Source organism: Drosophila ananassae, assembly GCF_017639315.1.
Source record: "Drosophila ananassae strain 14024-0371.13 chromosome Y unlocalized genomic scaffold, ASM1763931v2 tig00000093, whole genome shotgun sequence".
In the NCBI taxonomy this organism is placed as follows: Eukaryota; Metazoa; Arthropoda; class Insecta; order Diptera; family Drosophilidae; genus Drosophila; species Drosophila ananassae.
The window spans coordinates 293,476-306,275 of record NW_025319056.1 but is presented as its reverse complement, the minus strand read 5'-3'; the positions used below and the strand labels follow the sequence as shown (position 1 = coordinate 306,275).

General features: G+C 44.5%; 1 protein-coding gene and 1 long non-coding RNA gene across 2 annotated transcripts in view; both read left to right on the top strand.

Annotated features, from left to right (window-relative positions):
• Positions 1-12,800, top strand: part of LOC116656528 — a 252,202-nt gene that overhangs the window by 43,678 nt on the left and 195,724 nt on the right. The window lies entirely within an intron of this gene.
• On the top strand, positions 4,303-4,689 carry LOC116656529. Its single transcript, XR_004311451.2, has 2 exons — positions 4,303-4,548; positions 4,605-4,689. It is a non-coding gene; the product is annotated as an uncharacterized LOC116656529 (long non-coding RNA).

Genomic DNA, 12,800 nt, shown 5'->3' with positions numbered 1-12,800 from the left:
CCGGATGCCCGTGCATAGCCGGCGAACACTGCATATTTGCGTGGCCGCTATGAAATATATTTTGTTAGCTTAAAGTTTCAATTTAAGTTTGAGCTTTATACAATAAATAACTCTTATATCAATACTTCGGCACAAGCCGTAAAAGTCAATTCATTTGTAAAATGGATTACTTTGCCTCAAGGGTAGTAACAACGGAGTTAGTAACTCCCACCATAACTTCCAGCAACAAGGGAGAACCCCCTAGGCAACCGCCATGGACAACCACATTACCCGTACTTGAGGACATCGTCATCAGCAGCTGACCAATAACTACTACTACTACCTAACTTAATTAACTTACGTACCCACGCTCGCAAAATTCACTTTATTCTGGTCTTTTCTGATTTTTTCCCCGGTTGGCGATAAGGTGTCGCTCAACAGCTGCAGTAGCAATCAACGGATGCAGACGTTTTCTCTTTTTTTTGGCTTAAGCGAGCTGCCGTCATGATTTTGTGAGCCGGCATAGGAGCCACATAGCCAAGTATTTAGTTTTAAGCATGAAGACCATGCCTGCGAGCATGTATGTGTGTCAATATTGTCATTAACGCAGATTGACGCGAATAATTTCCACGGCGAACCTAGATAGCTGCGCCAATTAGTATCAACTCCCACCATAATAATAATTTCCTTTGTTTTATTACTATAAATTGTATTTCATAAACTTCTTGCATAGATGCAGTCTTTCACTAGTATGAATTCATTAGTGTAGGACCTTATCATTGAACTTAGTCTCTAAGCAAACCAACCCAGCCTCGAAAGAGAGATCAGATTTCCCCATTGTACGATATTCTTATAGCATAAAGTCAACAGCAAAGATCACCTACGTCATCTCGGGCCTAACGATGGATGCAGAATCGGTAAAGTTAAGTGAGTAAACAACGAGAGTAATAGTTACATACATATACAAAATTACAATGGGAAACCCCTGTTATGTTCTGCCTTTCTATCCCAAACTATGAAGACAAGCTGTAATTTTAGTTTGGTACCGCTAATTTTGAGAATATCCAATTATATGAAATGAACATGAACTAATATCTTTTACTTGGAGCACTTCGGATCCGAACATTGCAGTTGAATATGGGTAGACCCCCACTGTTTAGTGAATCGTCGACATGGTAGTGCGGGTATAGACGAAGGATCACAATATCCAGTCTTTCAACCACACAGGATCGGCCTCCTCCCTTCGTTCCTTTCCTACTTCCCCATCTGTGTCTACGAGAAAATCCGTAACGTACTTGGTCTACATTGCAATGCCCTCACCCACGCCCCTTTCGACTGAGCGCAGCCGTCCCCAAGTAGACAGTATCAGTAGAGACCAGTATCTCTGTTGATCATGTCGTTGCTCTTCTTTCAGGTTATTGGTCCTTACTACGGTACGGTACGAAATGGGCCTGTCATGACCGGGACTCCAGTATACTGGAGTTTATGGACGAATATTGTCGCAGCCTCCAGTTACTTAGCTCCGATGTCAACTTCTGGCACGATGGCCGTATCATGCCTCGCCGCGGTACCCCCGCCTCTCTTGGGATGGCGGGCAGTGACCTGATCCTCGTGCAGTTCCGTCCTGTTGGACGATTTTCCCGGCGGCGTCTTAGTCGCGGTTCGGCTTGGGACAGTGACGACAACCTTTCCACTGATAGTGGTGCCTCTTCGATGGGTACCATTGACGACGATGCTTCTTAACTTAATAAATTTTTCCTATTAACTATGTTTTTGCCTTCTTGCTTGCCTTTCACTGAGGAGTCCCAGGATCGTATACTTCGAATCTCCTGTGATGTCCATCACTTGTTACCGCAGCTAGGTGTTGCTCGATCAGCTGGAATTCTTCTCCTTGGGTGGGTATCGTTCTCTGGTGATGGGTTGCTGGGGTGTCCTCCCTGGCACACCGTGTGTACCCTGCCCATGCGGCTACGAGGATCGCTATTCCTAAGATTACTACCCCGGAGTATTGATGAGCCAGATTCCAGCCTGCCTTGTTGTCCACATCTTCCTGCGTCTGTTTCGTCCATGTTTTTAATCCCTGCACCTCTGCATGATGTCGGTCTAGCTGGTCCAGTGTCGACTCCAATTGCCCTTCTTCTTTATCTTTTCCAGTGACGGCCATTCGTGAACATAGCTCCCTGACGTCTTTACTGTTCCTGATGAGTTGAATTGAGCTCTACCCAACAATGTGATGGATGTGATCACACAATCTTGCCTGATTGTCAGTTTGCCCACGCCTTCGATGATGATTTGATCCTTTTCGGCTGAGCATACATATGTCATTGTTATTGGCTTTGTGGTCCCAAAGATCCATGCATTCTGTTCTGTCAATTGAACCCAATAATTGGTCCCCTTGATTGGCTCTGGTTTACACTCCACTATCCGATGTCTTGATAGAGCTGCCATTGTACACAGAAGTTGAAAGGCATCCGGGCCAAAGAGTTTCTGCTTGAAATCGCATACCTCATTTTCGGTCGTCCCGCTGATACACCTCTTAATCCTCAAGGATGGACTGATACGATGCGTCCGAGGGGCCAGTTCAACGGTGCGATGTTGTCTTCCTTTATTATAACCAGATCACCAAAATTTACCGTCTTACAACTTCTTGAAAACTTTGACCGATTCTGTAACTCATGTAGGTACTCGAGACGCTTCCACCGAGTGAGTAAACCTGTGCGTCGCCTTGATTGGTGAATATCGGGTGATGCCGTTAGAGGTTCCCCAATCAGGAAATGCCCTGGCGTTAATGCCGTATGATCCCTTGGGCTGGAAGAGACAGATGTCAACGGGCGAGAATTTAGAATGGCTTCAATATCGATGACTATGGTTTCGAGTTCTTCATGAGTTAGTGTGGCGGTATATAACGTTCGTTTCAATAGATGTTTTGCTGATTTTACTGCGGCTTCCCACAGGCCTCCGAAATGGGGTGCCCGAGGTGGTATAAATTTGAATCCTATGCTCAGATTTGCGCAGGTCTTGTGTATCATTGCTTGTGCCTCCTCGGCGAAAATTGCCTCCTTTACTTCTGATAATTCGTTGTACGCTCCAACAAAATTGGTCGCGTTGTCACTATAGATTTTTGATGGTAGTCCTCGTCGTCCGCAAATCTCTTGGGTAGTCAAATCTGTTACCACCTCTAGGTGAACTGCCTTGGTTGAAAAACAACAAAAGACTGCTAGATACACCTTATGTGGTCGTTTTCCTCGGATTTTATAGTGAGTCCAAAAGGGCCCGCAGTAGTAAGGGTCTATGTTGTTGAACTCGATCTGCCGGTAGTGGACTCATTATTTGATTCAACAATTTTTGCTCGAATTCGGCAACATCTGACACAACTGTTTTTTGATCCAGCTCTTTTCCTCTTAATGACCAAAATCGTTGTCTAATGTTGCACAATAATGACTGTGGTCCGCAATGTGCCAGTTGCTGATGTTTCCATTGAAATAAGAGTATTGTCTATGGATGGTTTTGTAGTCGTCCCCCTACTCGAATTATTCCTTCCGTGTCTATGAACTAGGATCTAGTGCTCGTAATGGATCGTTAGGTCCGACAGTTTTCGTCTTCATGAGTTGTAACATGGATGTTGGAAAACCTTTGAAATGAGGAGGCAGTGGCGTTAATCCACTTTAATGCAATCTCCGAGTCTGACCATATATGTATTGCTTCTAGGTTTACGTTAAGATCGGTTTTTACTCTTTTTGTGACCTGAGCTGCTAATACCGCTGCACAGAGTTCTAAGCGTGGTAGGGCCTGTTTCATCAGGGGGGCTACTCGTGCCTTCGAACATAGCAATCGTGTGACAATATTGCCTGTCTTATTCCTTGCTCGTAAATAAGCCACTACCCCATATGCGGCTTCTGATGCGTCTGCAAAAACATGTAGTTGAATGCCTCCGGATGTGTCAGCTGGGAGTGCACATCTTGGAATTCTTATTGTTGTCAGGATCTGAACATCATTTCTGAATGCTTGCCATTGATGGGTGAGTTCTGAACCCAGTTCCGTGTCCCAGTCGATCTTCAGCTCCCATAATTGTTGCATTCTTATCTTTGCCGTTGTTACAACTGGACCGAACAACCCTAGAGGGTCGAAGATTTTTGCAAGTTCTGAACACACGATCCTCTTAGTGATGACTCCTGTGCCTTCTGTCGCTGCTGTAACGTCGGCGATAGTTCGAACGGGTTGGCAGCCTGGGGGGGTGCGGTGTTTCAGCCATTCTGGCAGCCCGACCGCGTAATAGGACCCTATTCAGCGTTTCGTGGAGGATCTGATCGATCTGGTAACGCGCTCAAAGCTAAGATTAGGAAACCGCGTGGGAGCGGCGTTCTTTTAGAATTTAACCACGAAACAAGCAAGTTCGTGCAAGCAAGGAGAGGCATCCGGAAATTTTCGAGCAACTGCAGCGTAGTTTTACCCGCTGAGGAACCATCGTGCTGGTGCAGGACCAGCAGGCATACAGAAAGAGGGCCACAAGCGGCAATTTGGCGGTGTACATACTGCTCAGTCAAGGCAGGGCGCGATCGTAGAAGCTAGGTGAGTTTTAAGATTGGTCATGGTTAGGCGAGCCTGACGTAGGTGTTTTCGTTTAGCTAGGTCAGGGGTACCAGCGTGCGAGCTAGACCCCTGGTGGCAGAGAGGCGTAGTGCGAGCAACGCTTGGCCAGAAGAAGAAGAGGAGAGCGGGTCACAGTTGCGGCGCGAATCTCTCAGTCAGGCCGCCCACGAGGCGGGGCTGAGGGGAGTCATCAAAACCGAGTAGGAGCTGGAAATACAGTGAGCTCGACCTGAGCTGTTGCGGTCGGGGCGTTCGCGACGCTTTAAGGGGCGCTCCGCCGGAGATTCGGATAGGGTTCGGCCCTAACCTCACAGGAGTCGCCGTAAAGTAGGCGCCATCCTGGAGCAGTGACGAAGGACGGAGTGCTGGCGGCGCTTTAAGCAGCCCCCCGTCGATCACAGGAGCCGTCGTGTAGTAGGCGCCATCCTGGAGTAGTGAAGGAAGACAGAGTGCTGGCGGCGCTTTAAGCAGCACCACGCCGATCGCAGGAGCCGCCGTGCAGTAGGCGTCCTCCTGGAGGAGTAAAAACAAGGACGGAGTGCTGGCGGCGCTTTTAAGGAGCGCGCCGTCGAATGTAGGAGTCGCCGTGAAATAGGCGAATTCCTATAGGAGCAGTAGCGGCAGCGGAGCGCTGGCTGCGCTTAAAAGGAGCGTTCCGTTATTCGGAGGAGCAGGCGTGGACTAGCCTTCAGCCATAGGATAGGAAGCAGGGACAGGGCGCTTGCGGCGCTTTCAAGGAGCGCTTTGTCCATCAGGAGAGCGGAGAGACTCGACCGGCTGATGGCCTAACGGTGCCGGAAGCGGAGAAGAAGAAGTAGTGGGCGGAGATTTCGCGTCAGAGCTCTGCCACTGGCTGTATGTTTTGTTGTTGGCATTGTTGACGGGTTAGGCAAAGGCCCTCCCGAATTGCATATTATCTTTTCCAGCCTCGAGTAGTGGAAGCGCTTCAACGACTCGTCGCGGATGTATTGAGTGAGTAATCCTAAATCTATGCCAAGCCAGCAGAAGTGATACGGAATTCTCCGATCAATATCTTTCCTCGTTTTCCGAGTTCCAGCCCAAGAGGCTTCACCGGTTATACAGTCAGCCCCGCGCATGGTCTTTGTAGTAGCGCTCTCTTAGTAGCTAAAATCCGATGTCATGATATTGAACGCGAGTCCGCGAATCCTGCCAAATCGAATATACATTTAAGTTCGCAAATCTTTAGTAATAAGATATTATTAAGCGTAGTCAGAAAGATCATATATTGAAGTATTGGAATAGTTAGGAAGCTAGGATAAGGATGTCATCTAGAATTTTAAGGTCTTTTGTTAAGGAATAAAACAATGAAGTTTATAATGGAGTAAGAGAACATATTCGCCTCGTTTGGGTTGCCACCGCCCTGCCGCCAACCTATGCCATGTACCTTCTTGGGGATCTCCGAAGGATCCTAATATACTCTGGTCTGAGGAGCTCAGGTTTGACCCACGCTGTTCGTGGGGTCGCGCACGCATCATTATCGATTCAATTTATGATTCCCGAGGCAGCATCGAGGGGAGAGATGAGGGTGTTCCAGAACCCACCCACTACCCGGCGAGATCTGGCCGGACACAGCGTGCAACTCCCTCCTCTCGTCCGATACATCCAGAGATGCCGCCTCACTGTTCGTTACACTGCACGTCCTTGAAGCCAGTCACCGGGTGGATCCCGAATAATTTCGAGCATTTTGACGGTTTGTTTAGTAAAATTGCTGAAATCAAGATTCATTTCTTGGTCTTCTTCTGGAATGTCTGCTAGTAATGCTGGGTGGTTTGCGCACCATTTTCTTAGTTTGAATTTTGCTTCTCCCAACAGGTTTATTAGTTGATCCCATTTTCTTAGTGCTTCATCTATGGTGGGACCTCCGGTAAAACAATCATCTACATAACAACCCTGTCGAAGTGCAGCCGCACCCTGGGTCAGATGCGCAGGTGCTGTGTCCGCCAAATAAAATATAATTTGCGGTCATCTGGGTGTATCATAATCTGTCTTTACATTTTCTTTACGTCTGATGTGAAAACATATTGTTACGATCGGAACCTTAAGAGAATGGATAGTAATTCACTTTGAACTGTTGGTCCATAATAGATTATTTAAGCTTTTTCCACTTGTCGTCGTTGCTGATGCGTCAAATACAACCCGAAGTTTGGTAGTACTTCTGTCAGGTTTTAATACACAATGATGTGGAGTGATATAATGTTAGTTGATTGGTTTGTAATCTAGTCATATGCCCTAATTCCTCGTATTGATCCATAAATTTTACATATTGTTTCTGGTGATCAGGATCCCGTTAAAGTCTCTTTTCCAATGCATAAAAGCGCCAATATGCCATTGGAAGGGAATTTCCCAATGTTTCTGGGTCTTCCTTAAATGGTAGGCGTACACTTAATCTTTTGTCTGCCCCCCTTTTTATATTTTCTATGAAATGCTGTTCGCATAACTTCTCGTCCTTGGTAAGGGCCTTTTGGTTTTCATCGAGGGTGTCTAACTTCCAAAACTGTTCGAGCAGTGTATCGATTCTTGGTTCCTCCATGGTTGATAGGGCACTTCATACAGGTGGATTTGTGTGTACCGCAGAACTGGTTGTTGCTGGTCCGGATATAATAAATCCTTATGGGGTCCGTTGAAGTAATGGTTGTCCTTGTCCTAGGTTTATGTGTAGCGGTTCGCTGAGTTGTGGGAGGCATTCGGCCCCAAGCAGCAAATCGATCCCTTGTGGCTGATTGAAATTGGGATCTGCCAAGCGCAGTTCTGGTGGAATAGTTTTCGGGCTCATAATTGGCTCAGATGGTTGATTCGTCATGAGTTCTGGTAGTACATAAGAAGTTTGAAGTTTGTGGTTAATGAGAACATATTTAGTACTGTTCCGGAGTTCGCTTGTTTTGTGCCTCCTATGCCCCCTATGGTAATGTCGGATGGTGCTGATTGCACTCCGAGTTTATCAGCCAGTTCCTGAGAAATTAAATTCACTTGTGATACGGAATCGAATACTGCGCGGCATTTGTGTCGTGCTTCGGTAGGACCTTGGACTTCCACTTCGGCGGTTGATAGTAGTACCTAAGGTGTTGTAAGTTGGCTGGTCGCATTGTTCGATGATTCCTTTTGCACACTTGACATGAGAACCTGGATTTGCATGAGTTGACTGTATGGTTTAGGGATAAACAATTTGTGCAGTCGTTCATCCTTGTTATTTTTTGTGTTCTATCACTCGCAGTCATGTCCAAAAACTTTTGGCAGGTTTGAAGTCGATGGTTGCCATGGGTACATATGCTACATTTTTCAACCGGTGCTTGAGTTGATGAGCGAAACCCATTTTACCGCTGTCTTTTGTAGCGTAACTAGGCTGGTTGCTTGCCGCTCTAGATGGTCAAGCATTTGTTTTAATGATGGTTGGCAGGTTGGGTTTGTGATGGCGAGTTCTACACATGATGGGGTATGGGAATCTAATTTTTCTTCCCAACCTACTGTTGATATATTCAGGGCGTGAAGGGCGGTGATTATTCTAAGCACTGCATCATGTAAGCTAGGTAGCTGATCTGCTGATCCATTTGTTTTTAGATGTGCAAACAAGGTTGCAAGTGTTGATTTGATGAGGATTCTTTCATTCTGATATCGTGCCTTTAGTCGCTGCCAAGTATCTTGATAACTGGCGTGTCCTCCAAATGTTGTGATTCTCAACCACTTGTTGTGATTCTTCAACCACTTGACTCTCCTGGTACCGGAATTTTACCGCATCGCTATACTCTTGATTGTGGACCAGTTCCGTAAAGATGTCGCAGAATCGTGGCCACTTCAAATAATCCCCGTCAAATTTTGGAATGTCGACTGGTGGTGTTACCAATGGAAGTTTTTAATCTCATATTTTCAAAAGGTCATGGGTATCTACAACTTCTGTAAAGCTTTACTAAACAAGCTAAACCTGCAATAGATACGTTTTGAACAAAGAAACAGTTTTAGATAGCCATGACTTTTTGAAAATATGAGATTAAAAACTCCAATTTAATTGAAGAAAATATTGTTTAACCACCTATATTAAATTCAAAAAAATTATTTCGAGTTTTTCCTTAAATCCAAACTTAAAACATGGTAAGATCTACGGATTTCAATAAGAAAATAAAAATCTTCCAAAGAAAAATGTTTGGGGAAAAGTTATAGAAGACCAAAAATTAATGTAGAAAATCTGAGATTTCAACTTTGGATGAGTATTCCAAAGATATGGTAACTGCTAGATACCATTTTTTAATTTTCGTCGGTACACATACATTTAAAAAATGATATGTACTGGAAACAATGATGGTCATCGCTATTACACGTCCTACATAATTCAATATATGGTAAAATTTGATCGATTTCTTCTCTTAGGTGTACCGCGGAAATTGTGGGTGTTAGAACCTATGTTTGTTCTGGACTTTGGTTCAGGGGAGCCTAAAGGTTATGGAGCAGGTAAAATTATGCGTAGAGGAAAAAAAAAGTTGGAAATTGTCGGCCTGTGTTATTTATAGGTGAGAAAATCGTCTTATTACCGACGACTTGTTCTACCTTGATATTAGGAGCTGATTCCGGTCGCACTGGCCCCATCACAATCCATCCAAGCGCTGTATTTTTTAGTAGTGGCTATCCTTCTCCCAAATAGGCCTGTTGTGGCCTCAAAATCTGGGAGATGATTTCGGCGCCCAACAACAGATCAATATTCTGTGGCTGCGTAAATTCAGGATAGGCTACGCGCAATTGAGGTGAGATAGGTCTTGGCGCTTGAATAGGGTGGGATGGTTGATTGAGCAATGTTTTCGGTAGTGCAGCGACGTTTATTTGATCTTCGAAGTCAGTGGTTAATGATGATAGGGTCACCACAGCCTTTTTTCGTGATCTTTTAGTTGTTCCTCCCAGTGCACAGATGTTCAGGGTTGATGGCTCCAATTGTAGTCCAAGTGTGTCAGCCAACCTTCTGGTGATTATGTTAATCTGTGATCCGGAATCTAGGATTGTGCGGCATTGCTGAGGGATTCCGGCTGGTCCATGTATTGCCAATTGGGCGGTTGGTAACAGAACGGTGGGCTTATCTGTAAGCAGGGCTGTGGCTAAACACACCAATTGTGATGAACTGGATCGAAGTGGAGCGGCCGACATATTTTTCTGCACTGTTACTTGCCTGGTTGCCTGACGCTCAAGGTTTTCTAACATCTCCTTCAGAGATTGTCGATTGGTTGGATCGGTGATGGCTAGTTCTAGAGATGACAGCGTGTGTGGATCCAATCTTTCCTCAATGATGTGTATCAAGATTGGGTCCCAGTTGTCTGTTGACACTTAGAGTGCGTCGAGAGTGCCGACCGTTCGGAGCACGGTATCATGTAAGCTGCGCAGCTGGTCCGCTGATCCATTTGTTTTGGGGTGTCCGAAAAGCTCTTGGATTGCGGATTTAATCAACAGCCGTTCATTTTGGTATCGATTCTTTAGTCGTTGCCATGCATCCTGGTAACTGGTCTGTCCGCCAATCGACGTTGCGATTAGATTTTGTGATTCACCTGTACTTTACTGAATTGCTGTAGTCTTGATTGTGGACGCATTCCGTAAAAATTTCGTAGAATCGTAGCCAATGCCGGTAGTCTCCGTCAAACTTTGGAATTTCTACTGGTGGTATTACAAACGGAGGTGCAATTGCGGGTTTTTGTGTTGATGCTGAAGTTGATTGCGATTCTTCGCTCAAAAACGAAAAGTATTCTGCTCGTACAACCTGAAATCTGTCATCGGTGTGTCCATAATTTTTTTTGGCTGGCTCCAGGTTGATGAGATCATAGTGTCCCGTGACGATTTCTTTCCATAGTTCCTTCATGTGTTGTCTGATGTGTGTGGATAATTCCCGTCCATCGTTGCGGTTGCACAGAAAGTCTTCCATATCATCACTTCCTCTCTTTATCTTAAAGCGGACGGACGTGTTTTTTTTGTGCGCACTACGTTTTTGTAAAATTTGCAATAAGCTTTCTATAAACAATCGGTGTTATTTAATATTTATTATATAATATTTATAATATTTTGTTTCTATTTATTATTTAATTTTTAATAATTTTTAATAAATTAATTTTTTAAATTTTTAATAATTATGGATTTTAAATTGGTCTGTGCATTAAAGTCTTGCAATAAGACAATCTCGTCTTCCCAGCCTACCATCCATTGCTGGCTCTGTGAAAACGTTTTACACGCTAAGTGTGCCGGGTTCACGGCCTCAGTTTCGGATGCAATCTCGCGTAGGTCTGGTCTCCACTTTTGCTGTGATGGTTGTCGTGCTGTTCAGGACGAAATGAGGTCGTTCATGAGGCAGACTAAAAGCGGTTTCAAGGAGTTGATTAGTGGTTTTCGAAAAATCAATGACCAACTCTGTGCGCTTGATACACAGATTAGTAGCCTTCAACTACTAAATGAGTCTCCAAAGCGTAAGAAATCCGCTTTTAGTGATGTGCTCGGGTCGAATAATCTTCAGCCTGCTCAGCCGACAACTATGCAACCGCTTATATCTCTGGCCACCCCAAGGGCCGGACCTGAGAAAAATTCGGCTTCCGAATGTCTCGGAATCAATGAGCAATTGTCCGATATGTCCTCTGTGGCATCGCTTCAAGTGATCCCAGACCCAATAATTCAAACTCATGTAACAGTCACCAAACAGGGTAATAAACCGTCCGGACCCCCGGTACGCACTGATGCCGTAGTATTAGTTACGGCGGCACCAAAACCCTTGCAGGTGATCCCACCATCGAAACACATTTTTGTTTCCCGGCTTGCCCCTGATACTTCGGAGATTGATATCTCGGCTTACATCAAAGCCAAAGCAAAAGCCGACATACATAAAGGTGGTGGATATTACAAAATTCAAATATTCTTACACCAGGCACACGTCATTTTTCAAAATACGTGTGCCCTTGCAGATGTTCAAGACGATCTGTTCCGCCAGCTTTTGGCCAGAGAACATTTTCGTCCAAGAACATCAGCCAAGTACGGTGAAAAAAAAGATGACCAAACCTGTGGGTGTAAAACTCCCACATGTTAAGGCCACTGATCAACCTTCCACCTCATCTTCCTCAATCTCAAAAAACTAATGTATTCATTAACACTTACCTATCAGACTACAAGAGGGTTACGTAGTAAACTTCCCAAACTGTATTCTGGTAGTTCTTTTTTTGCATCCCACATTATAGTATTTACAGAAACTTGGTTAAAGCCGGAGATCTTAAGCTCCGAAGTTTTTCCTAGTAGGTACACCACTTTTAGATGTGATAGAACTTTGCGAAGGGGAGGAGGAGTGCTAATTTCTGTAGACTCCAAATTCGCTTCTGAAGAGGTAAAATCACAAGAGTTTGGTGACATTGAATTTCTTTGCATCAAAATCACTTTGTCCGATCAATCTTTGTATGTTACCTGTTCGTACATACCACCTTCGTCCGAACCGCCAACATACTCGCAACATTTGTCCGCTATTCGTTTGGTTTTCGATCGTCTGTCTGATGGTGACCAGCTGATAGCTCTGGGTGACTTTAATATCCCAGAACTTATGTGGTCAAATGTTGATAATTCACCGTCTTATCAACAGCTTAACTCCCACCATGACTTCCCTGAGGGCATGTTCGACATGTCACTCGGGCAAATTAACCACGTTAGAAATTCTTTAGGTCGGCTGTTAGACTTATGTTTCGTTTCTGATCCTGATGGAATTACTCTTTCCAGAACTTTGCCCCTTTCTAATCCGGAGGATCCATATCATCCCACTCTTGAGGTTTTAATGGAAAACAATAGCTTTATTGTCCTAAGTTTTCACTTTAATCTTATAAAGTTCATTTCTTCCGTAAGGCTGACTTTATGAAATTAAATAAGTTAATTTTGGAATTTGATTTGTCTGATTTACTGGCATGCGAGGATATAAACATCGCATTACAAAAATTGTATTACACTTTGAACATATTTTTCGACGCTTGCGTGCCGTGGAAATATCCGTCCGCTTCAACGAATCCGCCTTGGTATACAAGGTACCTTATAAATTAAAGGAATAGTCCCCTTCAAATAATATTGTCATGAATAGAACTTTAAATTAACATAAATCATCTGGCTGAACAGTTAGCTTTCAAAATACTTAGTAGCTTGGTCCATTTTCACCGTGTATCGCCGAATGTTATTGGAGTTATATTCGCCGCTGCCGGATTACGTTTACTCAGGATTCGAAGCAGTAT